Source organism: Leucoraja erinacea, chromosome 19 (genome assembly GCF_028641065.1).
Source record: "Leucoraja erinacea ecotype New England chromosome 19, Leri_hhj_1, whole genome shotgun sequence".
In the NCBI taxonomy this organism is placed as follows: Eukaryota; Metazoa; Chordata; class Chondrichthyes; order Rajiformes; family Rajidae; genus Leucoraja; species Leucoraja erinaceus.
This window is the reverse complement of record NC_073395.1, coordinates 14826908-14845474: the sequence shown is the minus strand read 5'-3', so window position 1 is coordinate 14845474 and position 18567 is coordinate 14826908. Positions and strand designations below refer to the sequence as shown.

The 18567-nt window shown below is 42.3% G+C and overlaps 1 long non-coding RNA gene across 1 annotated transcript in view; it reads right to left on the bottom strand.

Moving 5' to 3' along the window:
- Positions 1-18511, bottom strand: part of LOC129706241 (uncharacterized) — a 71394-nt gene extending 52883 nt beyond the window's left edge. Inside the window, exon 1 of the long non-coding RNA XR_008725024.1 lies at positions 15593-18511. This is a non-coding gene — a long non-coding RNA (uncharacterized LOC129706241). The remainder of the gene's footprint in view (positions 1-15592) is intronic.
- Positions 18512-18567: the final 56 nt, after the last annotated feature.

Below are 18567 nucleotides of genomic sequence, written 5' to 3'. Positions count from 1 at the left end.
TGCCAATGAGAAACAGGCAGCATAGCTTTGTAAAAGCAGAAGACCATTCAGCCCATTGAAGTCTGCTTTAGATTAGTTAGATGATCTGAGTTTTACTGGACTCAGTGTGTACCTCAAGCTCTTCAATGTCCTCCAGCATTGCAGTGGGTAAAGAACTGACAACACGGGTTAAATTCAGCTGCTGCTCACTAACACTGATATTACTCCCCTTATTGTGTGCTAATCTTCAAAGCAGCAAAAGTTAGCCACACATAAGTGCACAGATCATTTCATTGTGTGAACAGCTTTAGTTTCCAGGGTAAACAAGCTTTTGTCCCAAACCTTCTCATTCACCTTGAGCAATGACTTCTGATAAAAGTGATTTATATGTTAATTCACATTTTTTATATTTATGAGAAAACCTCTACCAACCTTGCCCATCGAACAGCTTAATGTTTTCTGAGATTGCAAATTACGTGGCCAGACTACCATCTCCTCCAACCTCATCTACTGCATCCGCTGCTCTAGATGCCAGCTGATTTACATCAGGGAGACTAAGCGGAGGTTGGGCGATCGTTTCGCTGAACACCTCCGCTCAGTCCGCAATAACCTACCTGAACTCCCGGTGGCTCAGCACTTCAACTCCCCCTCCCATTCCCAATCCGACCTCACTGTCCTGGGTCTCCTCCAGTGCCAGAGTGAGCAACACCGGAAATTGGAGGAACAGCACCTTATATTCCGCCTGGGTTGCTTGCGTCCAGATGGCATGAACGTTGAATTCTCCCAGTTTTGCTAACCCTTGCTGTCTCCTCCCCTTCCTTAACCCTCGAGCTGTCTCCTCCCATCCCCCCGCCCTCGGGCTCCTCCTCCTCCCTTTTTCCTTCCTTCTCCCCCCCCACCTCCCATCAGTCTGAAGAAGGGTTTCGACCCGAAATGTCGCCTATTTCCTTTGCTCCATAGATGCTGCTGCACCCGCTGAGTTTCTCCAGCATTTTTGTGTACCTTCGATCTTCCAGCATCTGCAGTTCCTTCTTCTACACTTTTAGATGCTCTGTGCCCAGGGCAAAATCAAGTGCACATTGTTTTAAGGCATTCTCCAGAGAGACCAGGTCTCCCAGTTCTTGACCACAGGCAGTAACCTGCTATGCATCTTTGCTAAGACAGCTCATCACTGGTGCTTTGTTTAAGGAGGAAACAAGCGAGCCATGGACACATATTAAGATAATGTATTTAATTCATGTTGCAATAAACGTAGAGAATGATGTGCAACAATTGTAGGGCGTAGCGGTACGGTGGGATAGCGGTAGAGCTGCAGCCTTACAGCATCAGAAATCCACGTTCAATCATGACTACGGGTGCTGTCTGTGCGGAGTTTGTACGTTCTCCCTGTGATCGCGTGGGTGCTCCGGTTTCCTCCCACACTCCAAAGACGTACATGTTTACAGGTTAATTGGCTTTGATAAAAAAATTGTAATTTCACCCTAGTGTGTGTAGCTGAGTGGGGATCGCTGGTCGGCGCGGACCCCGTGGGCCGGAGGGCCCGTTTCTGCTCTGTATTTCTAAACTAAAACTAATTGTATTTGCTGTATATTTTATGAATATTACAACACAGGAGGTGGATAATCAGCTCATTGGACAGCTTATTGCTCGCTCCCATTGTGGGAATCCCAACAATCCCTTTCTTCTCTCCTTATTTTCCTACAAATTCCAATGTTTCACCTGTCTATTCCTTCCTGATTTATTTCTGCCAATAATGCACACTCGGGGTAATCTACAATGGACAACACACCTTCCATTAATCTTTGGGTGTGGGACAGAACCAGAGCACTCGAAGAAAAATCAGGCAATCAGAGGGATGCAATCTCCACCCAGACAGCACCCGAGGTCAGAAACTCTCCAGGACAACATACGTCAACCATCCTGGTCCCACCTACAAAACCCTCCACCATCTGCTCCCCCCCATATCTCACTGACCTCCTCTCCCCCTACCAACCCTCACGGTCCCTCAGATCCACATCAGCTAGTCTCCTCTCCATCCACAAATCCAACCTCTGCAGTTTTGGGGACAGAGCCTTCTCCAGGGCAGCTCCCAGGCTCTGGAACTCCCTCCCCCAACTGATCCGCAATTCCGTGACCCTCACCATCTTCCAGTCCCGCCTCAAGACCCATCTTTTCACCTCTGCCTATCCTTAGCCCCACGTCCCCCTCCCTTTTCATCTGTGCTTGAATTGCCTCATATTGTGTTTTGAATTGAATTCTGTCTTTAATTTGTGTACTAGTCCTGTCTCTTCTATTTATTTCATTCCGCTTACATGTTTTTCCTCTACTTGCTAATTTTTTGTAAGGTGTCCTTGAGACTCTTGAAAGGCGCCCATAAATAAAATGTATTATTATTATTATTATTATTTGAACCACACTGCACATCCCTACCCACAACACAACCTCAGCAGCAAATTACTATGGGGTTTTTATAGGTTGCATTATGATCTCTCAGGACATGGAGATGGAAAGTTTCGGGTCGGGATCCTACTTCAAACTAAGCTTTTACCTCAGTGCCATTTTACTGCACTATCCCCATATCGCTTGGTTTCAATGAATATCTGAAGATCAAGCTTCTCTTGAACATACTCAGAATCTGAAACTCCACAACTCTCTTGGGTAGGGACTATTAGTTGATTGCATTAATTGTATATATTGATTTGCTGTGTTGATGTGTTAATGTGCTCGCAAAGCTGCAGCAAGTAAGAATTTCATTGTTCTCTTTTCAATGATCTGATAATTAAACACTCTTGACTTTTGACATTTCCATCAAAGGTAAACCACATCTTGAAATCTACAATTATAAAATTCACTACCAAAATTAAAATTCTTGTGGTTTTATGATGATTGGAAAAAAAGTTGGCTGGGATTTGTTGGGATGGCAGAAATATATTCAATCTTAGCCTTCAGGATAAAAGTGGAAACACATTTAAGTTGAAAAAACATTAGTGAAAAAAGGGGAGATTGGGGACAATGGGATTGATTAACCTAACGCAGTAAGCACGACTAGCTGTTCTTAATGAAATTATAGTGTTTTAGTTTTAGAGATACAGTGCGGAAACAGGCCCTTCGGCCCTCCGAGCTGACCAGCCATCCCCGCACATTAACACTACCCTACACACACTAGTGACAATTTTACATTCATACCAAGCCAATTAACCTACAGACTGTACGTCTTTGGAGTGTGGAAAGGACCAGAAGATCTCAGAGAAAACCCACACAGGTCACGGGGAGAATGTACAAACTCTGTACAGACAAGCACCCGTGGTCAGGATTGAACCCGGCTCTCTGGCGTTGTAAGGCAGTAGCTCTACCGCTACGCCACCGTATCGCCCTCAACTGTGCCGCCACGTCTCACCCTATAGTATCCCAATCTGTTGCACTCAGATGGACATGAGATGATATAGCTATTTGTGAAATAAGGTGACATGTGAACTGCATGGCATCAGGTGTAACGCTTGGATCGTAACACTCTTCAGAGTATATTGGAGAGCCATTTTAATTGGCAACCATATCATTTTGCACAAAGCACTCGGGCTTAAAATGGTTCCTATCCCTGACTGGGAAAGGAGTATTTCAAAGTTTCTCAATTTCCAAGAAAAGCAGCAGAGAGATAAAATCTCATTGCACTTCATAAAATATTTAAACAAGAAATCTGCCACCCGTGAACTAGTGGTCACCTTCCTCCGCGACTCTGCTCCTATTAAAACTGAAATGCGTGAGTTAGAAGCAGTTTCGATTTGTGCCTGAAATGTTTTAACTCCCTGCGCACAAATAAAAAATAGAAATTGCTGTGAAATATTCACCAGATCAGGAAACGTTGATTAGTACGCGTGTCAGAGCTTATGGGGAGAAGGCAGAATAATGGGATTGAAAGGGAAAGCTAGATCAGCCATGATTGAATGGCGGAGTATTCTTGATGGGCCGAATGGCCTAATTCTGCTCCTATGGCTTATAAACTTCTGAACTTACGAGCGAAAATCAGTCACTCAGGGTCATTCAGTCTCCAACCTATCACACACATAACCTCTACTCGCTTCATCCCTGCCTCTTATCTGCAGCTTCCAACATGTTCGATGGAATTTTACACAGTTCTGTTCAAAACGTCATTTGCCTGTAACACTAACTATTTCTCTCTCCACATTTGGTGCCTAACCTGGTGAAAATGTCCAACTTCCTACATTTTTTTTTTAGATTTGCTGAACCAACTATTTTTTGCTTTTCCATCCCCAAACATAGAAACATAGAAATTAGGTGCAGGAGTAGGCCATTCGGCCCTTCGAGCCTGCACCGCCATTCAATATGATCATGGCTGATCATCCAACTCAGTATCCCGTACCTGCCTTCTCTCCATACCCTCTGATCCCCTTAGCCACAAGGGCCACATCTAACTCCCTCTTAAATATAGCCAATGAACTGGCCTCGACTACCCTCTGTGGCAGAGAGTTCCAGAGATTCACCACTCTCTGTGTGAAAAAAGTTCTTCTCATCTCGGTTTTAAAGGATTTCCCCCTTATCCTTAAGCTGTGACCCCTTGTCCTGGACTTCCCTAACATCGGGAACAATCTTCCTGCATCTAGCCTGTTCAACCCCTTAAGAATTTTGTAAGTTTCTATAAGATCCCCTCTCAATCTCCTAAATTCTAGAGAGTATAAACCAAGTCTATCCAGTCTTTCTTCATAAGACAGTCCTGACATCCCAGGAATCAGTCTGGTGAACCGTCTCTGCACTCCCTCTATGGCAATAATGTCCTTCCTCAGATTTGGAGACCAAAACTGTACGCAATACTCCAGGTGTGGTCTCACCAAGACCCTGTACAACTGCAGTAGAACCTCCCTGCTCCTATACTCAAATCCTTTTGCAATGAAAGCTAACATACCATTCGCTTTCTTTACTGCCTGCTGCACCTGCATGCCTACCTTCAATGACTGGTGTACCATGACACCCAGGTCTCGCTGCATCTCCTCTATTTTTACTGGGTTCAAACTATATTTGTGCTCTCAGTCTCACTAATAATCATGTTGCAATTATCTGAAATCCTGCACAAATGGAAGCCAGCTGATGAATTATAAAGACAGCTTGTCCCTGTGGTCAAATGCTTGCTTCTTGGATCTGGATTCCATGCAACAAATACAGTTGCCAGTCTGACATGTGTTGCTCAGATGTTGGTTTGGGACATACTACTGTTTTTTGACAGATGGTTCTTGGCAACTTTCATTCAAGAACTGAATCACCCAACGGGACATTACAGCTTTTTCTCCCACACTTGGGAGGTGCCTGCAGTTTATATTTATAAAGAAGAATACCGGCACTGGCAGCACAGTGGCGCAGCGGTAGAGTTGCTGCCTTACAGCGCCAGAGACCCAGGTTTGATCCTGACAAGTCAAGTCAAGAGAGTTTTCAGTCTTCAGTCTGAAGAAGGGTTTCGGCCCAAAACGTTGCCTATTTCCTTCGCTCCATAGATGCTGCCGCACCCGCTGAGTTTCTCCAGCATTTTTGTCTACCTTCGATTTTCCAGCATCTGCAGTTCCTTCTTGAACAAGAGAGCGTATTGTCATGTCCCAGATAGGACAATGACAACAGGTGCTCTCTGTACGGAGTTTGTACCTTCTCCCCGTGACCTACGTGGCTTTTTTCCGGTTGCTACAGTATTCTCTCCCACTCCAAAGACGAACAGGTTTGTAGTTTAATTGGATTGGTGTAATTGTAAATTGTCCCTAGTGTGTGTGTAGGATAGTACTAGTGTGCAGGGATCGCTGGTCGATGTGGACTTGATGGGCAGAGGGGCCTGTTTCTGTGCTGTATCTCTAAACTAAACTAAAATAGCATAATGATAGTTCTATATCTGACACAAATAAATAAATAAATAAAAATTGCTTTTGATTGTATTTTGCTTATCGCATATACATCCTTGTGCATCACATTCAGGAGATGCCATGTAAACCTTCGTGAGTTAATTGTCCATTTTGGTTCTGCCTAGAATGATCTAAAATAATCAGTGACGCAATCAATAAATAATTTTTATTTGAAATCCTTGGATGGTGAAGCCTTATATTTAGAATTCCAGTTTGGGATTTTCCAGCAGTATCATTTCAATAGGAATACTTTATTGTCTCATGTGACTAGTGAAATTTTTTGTTTGCATACCCAATGTATACAAATTGGTCACTTACGGCACTGACAACGTTACAAAGCACTCTGGCTCCTCCCACCCCACAGCGGTTCCTCCACACCAGGTCAAGCCTTTGGATTTAGTGTATGCCAAACTATCTCAATAATGTAAATCTGAAAATGCCCCCAAATTAACACATGATGATTGAGGAATGACGCAATATTTTGGGAATGGATCACATCCAAATCATTTTTATTTAGATTTATATTTAATCTGCTGAAACACTTTGATGAAAAATAAGGGACGCACATTTAAATACATTTACCCTCGTTATTACGGACCTCTATAATACGAGCCATTTGTTGGTGGTGGCGATTAGCGGGCAGTGTACAGTACAGCACAGCGCTGCGCAGCAGAAAGGTGGCAGCGGGAAGAGAGTGAGCAGTAAAACACTCTCGAAGAGTGTTGTATCGGTCACGGGTTTGCAGCGGCTGCAACAAAGCGAGATGTCATCGCACCTACACCGCCCTGGCAACACGTGCCCTGATCGGCTGGTAACGGCGTGAGGCTCCGGTTGGCCAACACCCACTCCCCCACCAGGTTACCCATTTAGCCAGCGCTGTCTGCCGTGCTCCTGATGGCAGAGCAACAAATGAAGGCGCATGAGTATCGGGCCCGTGTTCCTGCGTTTCTTCCCACCTGGCCTTAGGTTAAACTAGTTAATATTTATCCCCCTTACTCGGTTACAGCAATCGGCAATAACGTACACCGTCCTGCCCCCATGGTCTGTTATTACCAGGGTTTATTGTAGTATCTTTCACAACCTTAGGATATCCTTTCCCCAACACATCACCCATCCTTTTTCTTCAGAGATGCTGCCTGACCCGCTGAGTTACTCCAGCACTTTGTGTCTACCATGAGACCTAATGCTAGTTACAACCTCAGATATCTCTAACATATTTGTCAAACATAATTTTTCTTTCATTTTTGTCCAATCGTTTTTTTATTTCCCATGTGCCATTTTAATCGCCCTCTTAATGATCGATTCCAGTATTTTTGCTACGAAAGCTAATGGTGTAACAATTATAGTCACATCATCAAACTCAACATTCATCAGATTTAATGGCTTGTCCTCATCAACTTTGCTGGTATTAATTTCAAAAACTACTTTTTATCAATGATGAACTTCTTTCCATAATTGGAATTTGCCCAATCCGATCATTATTTTCTAAATGTCCTTCATTAATATTAGATTTTTGCTTTTTTCCCCCAACTACTGATGTCAGACTCCCAGAGCAGTAGTTCCCTGTTTCTCTCTCTCAATTGTTAAATGGTAACATCATGAGATTACATTTTTGTTAGTTCCTAATCTGTAAGAATCATTAGTTATAGAGTTAAACATGGAGTCCATGCAGTCCAAGTTAGCCAATTGAGCTGATCCCCTTTGACCCATATTGCTCTAAACATTTCTATCTAGTATCTGTCTAAATGATTTTTTAAACTTTTAATTGCACCACCTTTATTGCTTCCTCTGGCAGCTCATCCATATAACCTATCAGCCTCCGAGTGAAACATTGGTCCCTCAGGTCTGCTTTAAATCTTTCCCTTCTCACCTGTTACACTTCCCTGCTCTGGTAAAAGGATTGCGATTGATTTCAGGAAGCAAAGCAGTACACACATCCCAGTCTACACTGATGATGCCAAAGTAGCGCTGGTCGAAAGCTTCAAGTCCCTATGAATACATATCATCATCAATTTGTCCAGGACGTGCCTTATCGAAGCTTTGGCCATGAAAGCACACCAATGCCTCTACTTCCTTAGAAAATGTAGGAAGTTCAGATGTCCCCAACAATCCTCACCTCACTAACTGACAGATGCGCCGTAGAAAGCATTTTATCGGGATGCATCACAGCTTGGTTTGGGAACAGCTCCATCCAACACCGCAAGAAATTGCAGAGTTGTGGACGTAGCCCAGACCATCGCACAAACCAACCTCCCTTCCGTTGACTCCATCTACACTTCATGCTGCCTCGGCAAGGCTGCCAGTATAATTAAGGACCAGTCTCACCTCGGTCACTCCCTCTTCTCCCCTCCCCCATCAGACAAGCGGTACAGAAGTTTGAAAACGCATACCTCCAGATTCAGAAACAATCTCTTCCCAGCTGTTATCAGGCAACTGAACGGTCCATCCCTCATCTACCTCATCGGAGACCTTTGAACAATCTTTTATTGGACTTTATCAGACCACGTTATATCCTTTATCTGTACACTGTGGATAGCTTCATTGCACTCACGTATAGTCTTCTTTGATTGGATTACATGCATACAAAAGTTTTTCACTGTATCTTGGTTCACGTGACAATAAACTAAACACAATTAAAATAAACTAAGCAATTGACAGAATGAAAAGACTAGTAAATGTGTCAGTGAGTCAGGTCCAATTAATATGTCCAGTACTATTTTTAACCTCCAGCAACTTCTCATTCTCGCTAGACCTGTTGCTCTCTGCTATTGCCATGAGAACAAACAAAATCATTTTCATATTCTCTACAATTTTGTAATTCCCCAATATAATTTCTATCTTAGTCTGTAAAAGACCCACATTAACTTTTGCTAATCCTTTCCTTTCATGTACTTATAACAGCTTTACCGCCTGTTTTCGTGTTTCTCAGTAGATTATTCTTGCATTCTACTTTCCACTTCCATGTTGATGCCCTGCTGAATTCTGAAATTTCCCAATCCTCAGCCTTGCAGGTCTTTCAGTAATTATAAGCCTTTCCTTTGATCTAATATTATCTTGAAATTATTTTGTTAACCAAGGTTGGACTACTGTCCCAGTTGTTGTTCATTGTTGCAAATTATGTATAAACTCTTTAACTGAATGCCCACTCCCATACTTTGTCTAATCCCCTACGTTTGAACGTCAAAGCTAATTCATGTCCCATCTTGCTCCATATTTCTTCCATAGATCCCACGATTGCATGTTGAATAAATTCTATGGGATACACCACGGGTTTCGTGTCATGTTTGTGGTCTTGAGATCAAACACTTTTCTCCTCAGACAGCCAAAGGCTGTGCTGACGCATTGATGTAATTGGTACATTTTATTGTCAATCCTGTCGTCACTGAGAGTTTGCTCCTGAGGTATGGAAAGTGTTCGCAATGCTCAGGGTAACACCAAGATTCTGGGGGGTGGTGTGGCATGTCAGGGGCAAGTGAGTGGGGGACCTGTTTGCAGAGGATCCTCTCTAACTTGTCCGTAATCGAGGTAACAACATCTGGGAGCTTGGCCTCCAGAAGAACATGTGGGCAAGACCATAGCTGGATTTCGCTTGGGCAGCTTACAACCCAGTGGTATGAATTTTGATTGCTCCAAATTCAAGTAACCCCTGCATTTCCTCTCGGTCCATCCTTCCCCCACTCATCACACCAGGTTCCCATTCTCACCAGCAAACAGCTAACAATGGCCTGTTTCCTTTATCGTCGTTACTTTTTTACATATCTTTCATTCATTTGTTCTATATCTCTCTATATCATTGTCTAGATCTATCGTTTCCCTTTCCCCTGACTAGTCTGACGAAGGGTCTCAACCCAAAACGCCACCCATTCCTTCTCTCCAGTGATGCTGCCTGTCCCGCTGAGTTACTCCACCATTTTGTGTCCATCTCCGGTTTAATCCAGCATCTGCAGCTCCTTCCTCCACAGCTGGATTACTGAAGTGGGGGAGACTTAGGTTCAGGTGTGAGGTGACATAGGTCTCCTGTGAGACTTCTGACATTCAGCTCTCTGAGTAGCATGGGGAAGACTGAAGCCATTGTCTACTAGGTTCGTATTCGCTGGCTCCATCCATCCCTCTGATCACGTCGAGAGGCAAAGCCAGTTCATCTGCAATCTCTATGCTATATTTCATTCTTAAGTGAGATTCTAATCAAGCAAATCCATCATCACCAATGGTCCTGTCGCCAGTATCTTCCTAACTCAAACACTGCCTTAGCCTGAGCTCATCCGATGTCATTCCAGCGCTGACAAACACCAATGTTGTCTCTCAACAACTAGGCTTGCCTTCTCCCTCACGTTGCCCTATAAAAGCCCATACAAATGGTTGCTGAATATATCCTGACACACACAAAATCACATTCGCTTGTCACTTCACTGCTTGCTGAAGTTTGGTCCTGGTGTTATGAAGATGCTGAAACTCAAATAGAAACATAGGAAATAGGTGCAGGAGTAGGCCATTCGGCCCTTCGGGCCTGCACCGCCATTCAATATGATCATGGCTGATCATCCAACTCAGTATCCTGTACCTGTTTCTCTCCATACCCCCTGATCCCTTTAGCCACAAGGGCCACATCTAACTCCCTCTTAAATATAGCCAATGTAGGTTCAGGTGTGAGGTAAGTCCCCATTGTTTAATTATTCTGTATTTCTTGATTATTCTGTATCTTCTCTCTTTCTATTTTTTTATTTCTTTATGTCCAACTACTACGGACTGACGCAAAACTGCATTTCGTTGTACTCATACTTGTATTTGTGCGATGACATTAAAGTTGAATTGAATTGAATTGAACTACATTATGTGGCAGAGAATTCCAGAGATTCCCCACTCTCTGTGTAAAAAATGTTTTTCTCATCTCAGTCCTAAAAGATTTCCCCTTTATCCTTAATCTGTGACCCCTTGTTCTGGACTTCCCCAACATCAGGAACAATCTTCCTGCATCTAGCCTGTCCAACCCCTTAAGAATTTTGTAAGTTCCTATAAGATCCCCCCTCAATCTTCTAAATTCTAGCGAGTACAAACCGAGTGGGGTTCATCTCTCTGTGGGATTAAACCTTGTTACCTTTTCAAACTCTTCAACGCTGGGAGCCTGAGATCCCTGCTCCCCTGCCTTCTCCCTGTCTGTGCATATACCCTCTAACAGCTGATACTAAACTCTACAGCTCAAAACTCTCCACCTCATTCATCCACTTGAAGATCTTTTTAAACATCACAAAGCATTTGGCCATTGTTCTCTACTGTATGTGGTTTGGACATAAAGCTTCCTATGAAATGCCTCGGGCAGTGTTATGACACTGAAGGAATTATATAAATGGAGGTTGTTATTGTAGCATTGGGTCGGATGGTTCTGCTTGGAGGTAAATTATGTAAATTAATTCTGTAATAAAAGACGACAAGGCTGCATAGTCCATCAGCAAAAGTAAAGTTAAGGTTATACTATTGAGCTAAAAGGTCTCAAATTCCTTTTGGTGTTGTAAAACTGTTTAAGTGGTTACATGCCAGCCTTGGCATAATTTTATAACTCATAAAAAGGAACAGATATTCAGTATTTACTAGCTCATAAAAATCCAAGATCCTTTCAAGTACTTGGATGTTCTGTAGGTTTGAAAATGTGGTATTTGTTTTATTTATGTTGGTCCAGGCATTAGGTCGTAAATCCAATTTTCAGTTATTCCCACGAATTTGGTGAATCAAAAGCAATCTACTTTGAGTTCCGGTGTTTTCAGAGACACTTGTGAACTTCGGGCAATTGCTATTAAACTCGTTTACACAGGGAGTGTCCACAGAAAACAATTTTCTTCAGAGACATTATAAATAACGATCCTGGGTTGGAGATTTGGAAACACAATCACCCTTCTGTACTGAAGTGTAGAAGCTAGTTTATGGAACTGTCCAAGAAGGGAATACCTGGACAATTTAAAACTGTCTTGCAAATGAATGACATATTTAATCCAAAAAAAAGGAGATGCTTATGGAAAACAAATAGTTATGCAGAAGGTTGTCAAAGCTGAGGATTTTCTGGCCAGGATCTACTATTGCTAAATGTTGTTGAGGATATTGAAGGCGGAAGATACATTTTTAGTGTAAGAGACATAAGGTTTGATCAGGACAAGCTTTCTCCGTTCTCATGAAGGGTTTCAGACATAAAATTTAAACATTTTCCCTCCCCATAGATTCTGTCGCATCTAGAATTTTCTATTTTGGTTCTAATTTCCAGCATCTACAGAATTTAGATTTTTACTTGAGCCATGGAGTTAGTCATAATGTTAACATAGAATATAGAATAGTACAGTACAGGAACGGGCCCTTCGGCCCACAATGTTTGTACCGAACATGATGCCAACTGATCTCACCTGTATGCAAATGATCCGTATCCCCTATTTCCTGCAAATAGACACAAAATGCTGGAGTAACTCTGCGGGTCAGGCAACATCTCTGGAGAGAAGGAATAGGTAATGTTACGGGTCAGAACCCTTCTTCAGACTGGCTCTCTATTCCACGAACTTCCACGTGCCTATCTAAAAGCACTCTTAACCACCACTAACATATCTGCCTCCACCACCATACCTGACACTCTCTGTGTAAAAAAACAGCCCCGCATATCTCCATTAACCTTCCCCCTCTCACCTTATAGCTGCGCCCTCCAATGTTGGACATATTCACTATGGGAAAAAGATTTGACTGTCTACCCTATCTATGCCTCTCATAGTTTTATATACTTCTATCAAGTGTCCCCTCAACCTCTGACGTTCCAGTGAAAACAATTTAAGTTTATCCAACTACTCCCTGTAGCTGAAAACATCCTCTGCACCTTCTCTAAAGCTTCCACATCTTTCCTGTAATGGGCCGACCAGAACTACGGCCGAACCAAAGTCCTATAGAGCTGCATGTTATTAAAATGCTTGCGAGGCTGAATGGTCTACTTCTATATTGTATCTCATAAGTCTTTGACCACAGAAATAGGCCCTTTGGCCCACCCCGTCCCTGCTGACGTCAAGCACACGTCTACAATTTTCTCACATCCTCATCAAGTGAAGCAACTCACACCCACAATTTTCCTGCCACCCACCACCAGGCTGGCTGTCATGCTTCCAGCATTATATCAGTGGCTGCACATCAATTTGAAATGGTCTGTTTGGACTTCATGGGGTTGTGAAATACACATTTGGAAATGTCAGCCTTTTTTTCCTGGGGGATTTGTTTCTTTGGAAGATATTTGCCTTTTACGTTTACACGAGTTTTAGATGATTACTTTGGATGTCAGGGTGATCTGACATCGGTGGGATGGTGTGTTATGTTGACCCACTTGGGTAGTTCTTCAAAAAACATATTGACTGAACTGGCATTCAGATATCCTTGTAAAGAAAATGAAACCTCTCTCAGTCTAATATTATTTTCAATCATTGTTAGTCAAGTATAAGATCTAATAAAACTTCTACCTGCACCACAGCAGTCTCAATAGATATCAAAATACACTTTAAGAGCAGGAGTAGGCCACTTAGCCCCTCATGCTGGCTCCACCATGCAATACTGCAATTGCTGATCTAACAGTAGCCTTAACTCTGCATTCACATTGATTCACATATTCTAAGAGTTGGAGCAAGTGTTTGCATTTTGTCCCTCAACAAAATGTCCACTTTAAGTTCCCAGCACCAGTCTTTTGTCCATTTGCCAGTAGGTATGCATGAGCATATTTCAGAGGACTTTGCTTTTTTCATGAACACTTTGATCTTAACGAAAGGCTTGGATAGAGGGATGTGGAGAGGATGTTTCCACAAGTGGGAGAGTCTAGGACTAGAGGTCATAGCCTCAGAATTAGACATTCTTTTACGATGGAGATGAGGAGAAATTTCTTTAGTCAGAGGGTGGTGAATCCGTGGAATTCTTTGCCACAGAAGGCTGTGGAGGCCTTCAGTTGATATTTTCAAGGCAGTGATAAATAGATTCTTGATTAGTACAAGTGTCTGAAGGCAGGAGAATGGGGTTGGGAGGGTGAGATAGATCAGCCTTGATTGAATGGCAGACTAGACTTGATGGGCTGAATGGCCTAATTCTACTCCTATCACTTATGACATGACCTTAATGAAAATGATTTGCATTCTCATTTGAAAGTCACTGAGGAAGGATGGCTTGAGTTTAGTCTCAAAATGACAGAATACTGAGCCAATCATTTCCATAACCAAACCCCAAACTAGTCTGAAGAAGGATCTCGGCCTAAAACATCACTCATTCTTTCTCTCCAGAGATGCTGCCTGTCCCGCTGTGTTACTCCAGCTTTTTGCGTCTATCTTCGGTTTAAACCAGCATATGCAGTTCCTTCCTACCCAACTGCAGTGAAATGTGTAATGGAAGAGAATGCGAGCTTAACTCCACGTATCTGAAGCTAAATCGAAGTCATTGCTGTTTAAATCTAAGGTAGTATTAGTATTGAAACTCAAAAAAGCACATCGAGCAGAAGGCTCAATATTGTGACAACATTTACGAAGCAAAGTAATGAAGATTCATTCCACTGAACCGCAAATCGATGAATAGGATATATGAAGCACAGACTAGTTTAGGAATTGTGAAAAAGACCAAAAGAATTTGCTGCTTTTTTTTTGCAGAATATTGGATGACTGTATACATCACCCTGTCAATATAGAAGCCGAGACGAGTACAACATTTGAGCTGCCATATGACAAACATTCTAAGATGAGAAATGTTAAAAGAGATGGAAAAAGGAGAGCATCTCTGTGTTTCATTATCAACACAGAACATTCATTAAAAGGCTTTTGAGCTGAAACTCCCATCATTGACACATTTCAGCACAAATATTTTATTTTTACTTGCTGGCATGGAAAGTTCCAATAGATTTCTAAATTGGAGGGGAATAAAACAGTTTTACGATCAATACTTGGTTTCAATTGCTGTCTGTTTGAATGGACAGTCTCATTATTTATGATCTAGGCCCAGCATAAAGGTTCGGCATAAAACCTCAGGCCAATCCATTTTATTGCAGAATACTATCAGTAGAAGATAAGATTGTAAATTATGCCTATAAATACATAAGAAATCTTGTTTAATGGCCAGCCTTTACAGAACTACTTACATGTCAATAGGCTGAAACTCTTTTACTTAACTATTGAGATTTTGCAAATGGGTACCAAGAAATGAAGAGCTCTTGTCAAAATGTGTGTGTGTGTGTTTATATACACACTGAACTTTTTTTTTCTCTATCTCGTTTTATCATATTGTTTACAGTGTACTATGTTTACATATTCTGTTGTGCTGCAGCAAGTACGGATTTCATTGTTCTATCTGGGACATATTTCAATAAAACACTCTTGACTCTTGACTTTTGAAATGAGACCCTGATTGATTTTCTTCATATGGTCTGTCAACCAAAGAAAACATTTTACTGGCTAAAAAATGACAAATTCCTCCAAAGTGTTTGCTGTTGTTACAACTCTTCTTGGTAGAAACCATTCCCGCCTGCATGAATCAATTTGTCAGCTTCTAAATGAATTGCATTTTGAATTGTATTGAAAGATAAAGCATGGAAACAGATTGAGCCCACACTGACCACCGATTACCCGCTCACACTAGTTCTATGTTTTCCCACCTTTCATAGACACCAGGAACAATGTACAAACCCGCAGGTCTTTGCAATGTGGGAGGAGACCAGAGTAGCCAGGGGGGAACCATACCTTCACAGGGAGAACGTGCAAACTTCACAGACAGCACACGAGGTCAGGATGGAACCCTGGTCTCTGGCGCTATGAGTCAGGGACTCTACCCGCTGTGGCACTGTGCATGAATGTCACGTGTAGAGGAAGACCCTTTACTTCACCAAGAGATCTGAGTTGTTCCAAAGCTTCTATATCTGTAGAGATATAATGGAGTTTCTTCATCGATGGAATTGTTCCTTTGCATTTAATAATTCAGGCTTGGTACCTTTCTTGACAATTAATAATTGAGGGAGACCTCGTATCAATATCCCAAGAACTGTCAATAATTACGACATGGTTTAATCTTATAGTCAATTATTTTTTATCAGCATCAATTTGAACATCAAAGTAGTTACCTACATATCACACATGGATGTATATATAGAACACAGAAAAGTGCAGCATAGATACAAGCCCTTCAACTCACAATGTCTGTGCTAAACATGATGTCAATGTAAACTAATCTCATCTCCCTGCACATGAGGGGAATAGATAGTGTGAATACACAGTGGTTTTCCAGAATAGGGGAATTAAAATCTAGAGGGCATAGGTTTAAGGTCAAAGGGGAATAGAGACAATCTTTTTACACAGAGGGTAATGGGTGCACGGAACAAGCTGCCAGGCTTGACTTAACTTGACTTGACTTGACAGAGGCAGGTACAATTACAGCATTGAAACAACATTTGGACAGGTGCAAAGAAAGGAAGGGTTCAGAGAGATTTGTGGCAAATGTGAGCAAATGGAACTAACTTAGATGGGGCACCTTGATCGGCATTGAAGAGTTGGGTCTGTGTTTGTTTCGATGCTGTATGACTCTATGAATGACCCACTTGTTTGGAACAGGCTGGTGCACAACATTCGTCATCGAGTCAAGAAGAGACGTAGCACAGAAACAGGCACTTAGGCCCATCAAGTCCATACCTGGTCGTCAAGCATATTAGTCACCCCCCTCAATATCATCAAATCCTCCTAAATTCTATCACTCATCTATAAACCAGGGGCAGTCTACAGTAGACAATTAACCCACCAATCTGCTCAACTCTGGAATGTGGGAGGAAATCCACACCATCACAGGCAGAATGTACAAACCGCACAGAAAACACTGGAAGTCAGAATTGAACTCAGGCTGATGGAGCTATAAGGCAGCAGCTCTACTTGTGCTACTGTTAAAGTAGGTGGGTTGGGATCAAGTTTAAGATGTTTTACTTCTTACCTAACTCAAGCAAAGCAATTCTGTGTATCAAATTGATCCGCATCTTTGCCCACACTCCAATTGTCCTTCATTCTAATTTGTCCATTGTGTGTTGGCAACTTTAGGGCTGATATTTTGTGCAATATTCAGATATATTTTAGATGCTAACCTGACCCTTTATTTGGTATTTGCTCTCTAACGTTTTGACCATTTTCAAAACCAGTCAGTGGAAATGAGGTGGGGCAATTTTACATCAGCAGTTGCAGTAAAACTGGAAAGAGAATGCAAGTGACCTGGTTCATTGGAATATGGGATACTGCAAATTAGGAGTGCTACTCTGTCCCCTCTTCCAGTTACGCTTAAAACTACTCCCAATATTTCACCGAGGGAGCAATCAATCTATGAAATCGGTGAAAGTGGAACCAGTTTGTATTGAATACATTAATTAGATTGATTTATTACAGGGTTAATGCAATTAATGCAAAGTATGTGAGTCATTTTAGATATTAAATGCTGCAGGCCTAGTTCGCTTGGGAACAATAAGTGATTTTGGATCAAAGATTCGGCGTCCTCGAGGACTGGGGGACTGTTCATCCAATTTCTGGGTCTGTAAAGATCAGTCAGGTATACGATTGATTGAAAATCCCGATAGATTGGCATGTGGTTTCCTCACTAGTACACAAAGTACTCATTATCTGTGGACTTATTATTCATGGATCCATGTACTGGAGATCAGCCATGTAAGACTGGGAGTGTGGGGCAGGTGTGCATAGAGTCATGGTCAGGAACACAGGCAGTAGGGATGTGGGTGGGATTTGCTATTGGAGCCAGTGTCTGGAATGAAGACTGGGTTCAGTACTGCTTTAAACTCAACAACTTAACTCAAACAAACAATTATACATATGTTAAATCTCTCAGTACTGTGGTTCGAGGCCCCTACCTTTAAAAAGCCACATAGTACCGGTGTCCAAGAAGAGTAAGGTGTCAAACCTCAACGACTACCAATCTGAGACACTTGCATCTACTGTCATGAAGTGCCTCAATAAGTTAGTTACGAACCAAATCATCTCCTGCCTCAGTAACGATCTGGGAGCATTTATATTCATCTATCGCCGTAACGGACTGACAGTGAATACAGTGAACACTACTCAACAATGTACCTCGGTGACTGCCAATCACCCCCCCCCCGGACACTCCTCCCACAGGAAAAACACTATGACTGTATGCATGGAAATGGATTTATTTATTGAAATCATATTCCATGTCGCTCTTCCAGGGAGATGCTAACTGCATTTCGCTGTCTCTGTACTGTACACTGACAATGACAATTAAAGTTGAATCTGAATCTGAATCTGAATTACGCTGGTTCTCCATTCTGCACCAGACCACTTGGACAACAGGAACATGTTGCTCATCAACTACAGTTCAGTGTTTAATGCCATCATCCCCTCTAAACTCATCGTCAAACCCAGAGAACTGAGCCTCTGATCTTCCCGATGCAACTGGATCCTGGACTTCCTCATGGTAAGACCTCAATCAGTATGGATTGACACCTGCCCCTTGCTGGCCTTCAGCACAGGTGGCCTTCAGGGCTGTGTACTCAGTCCACTGCTCTACACACTCCATTATACCCATGTCTGTGTAGCCACAGGTCCAATGTCATTTTTATATTCATTGAGGATACCACCATCAATAGACAATAGGTGCAGGAGTAGGCCATTCGGCCCTTTGAGCCAACACCGTCATTCAATGTGATCATGGC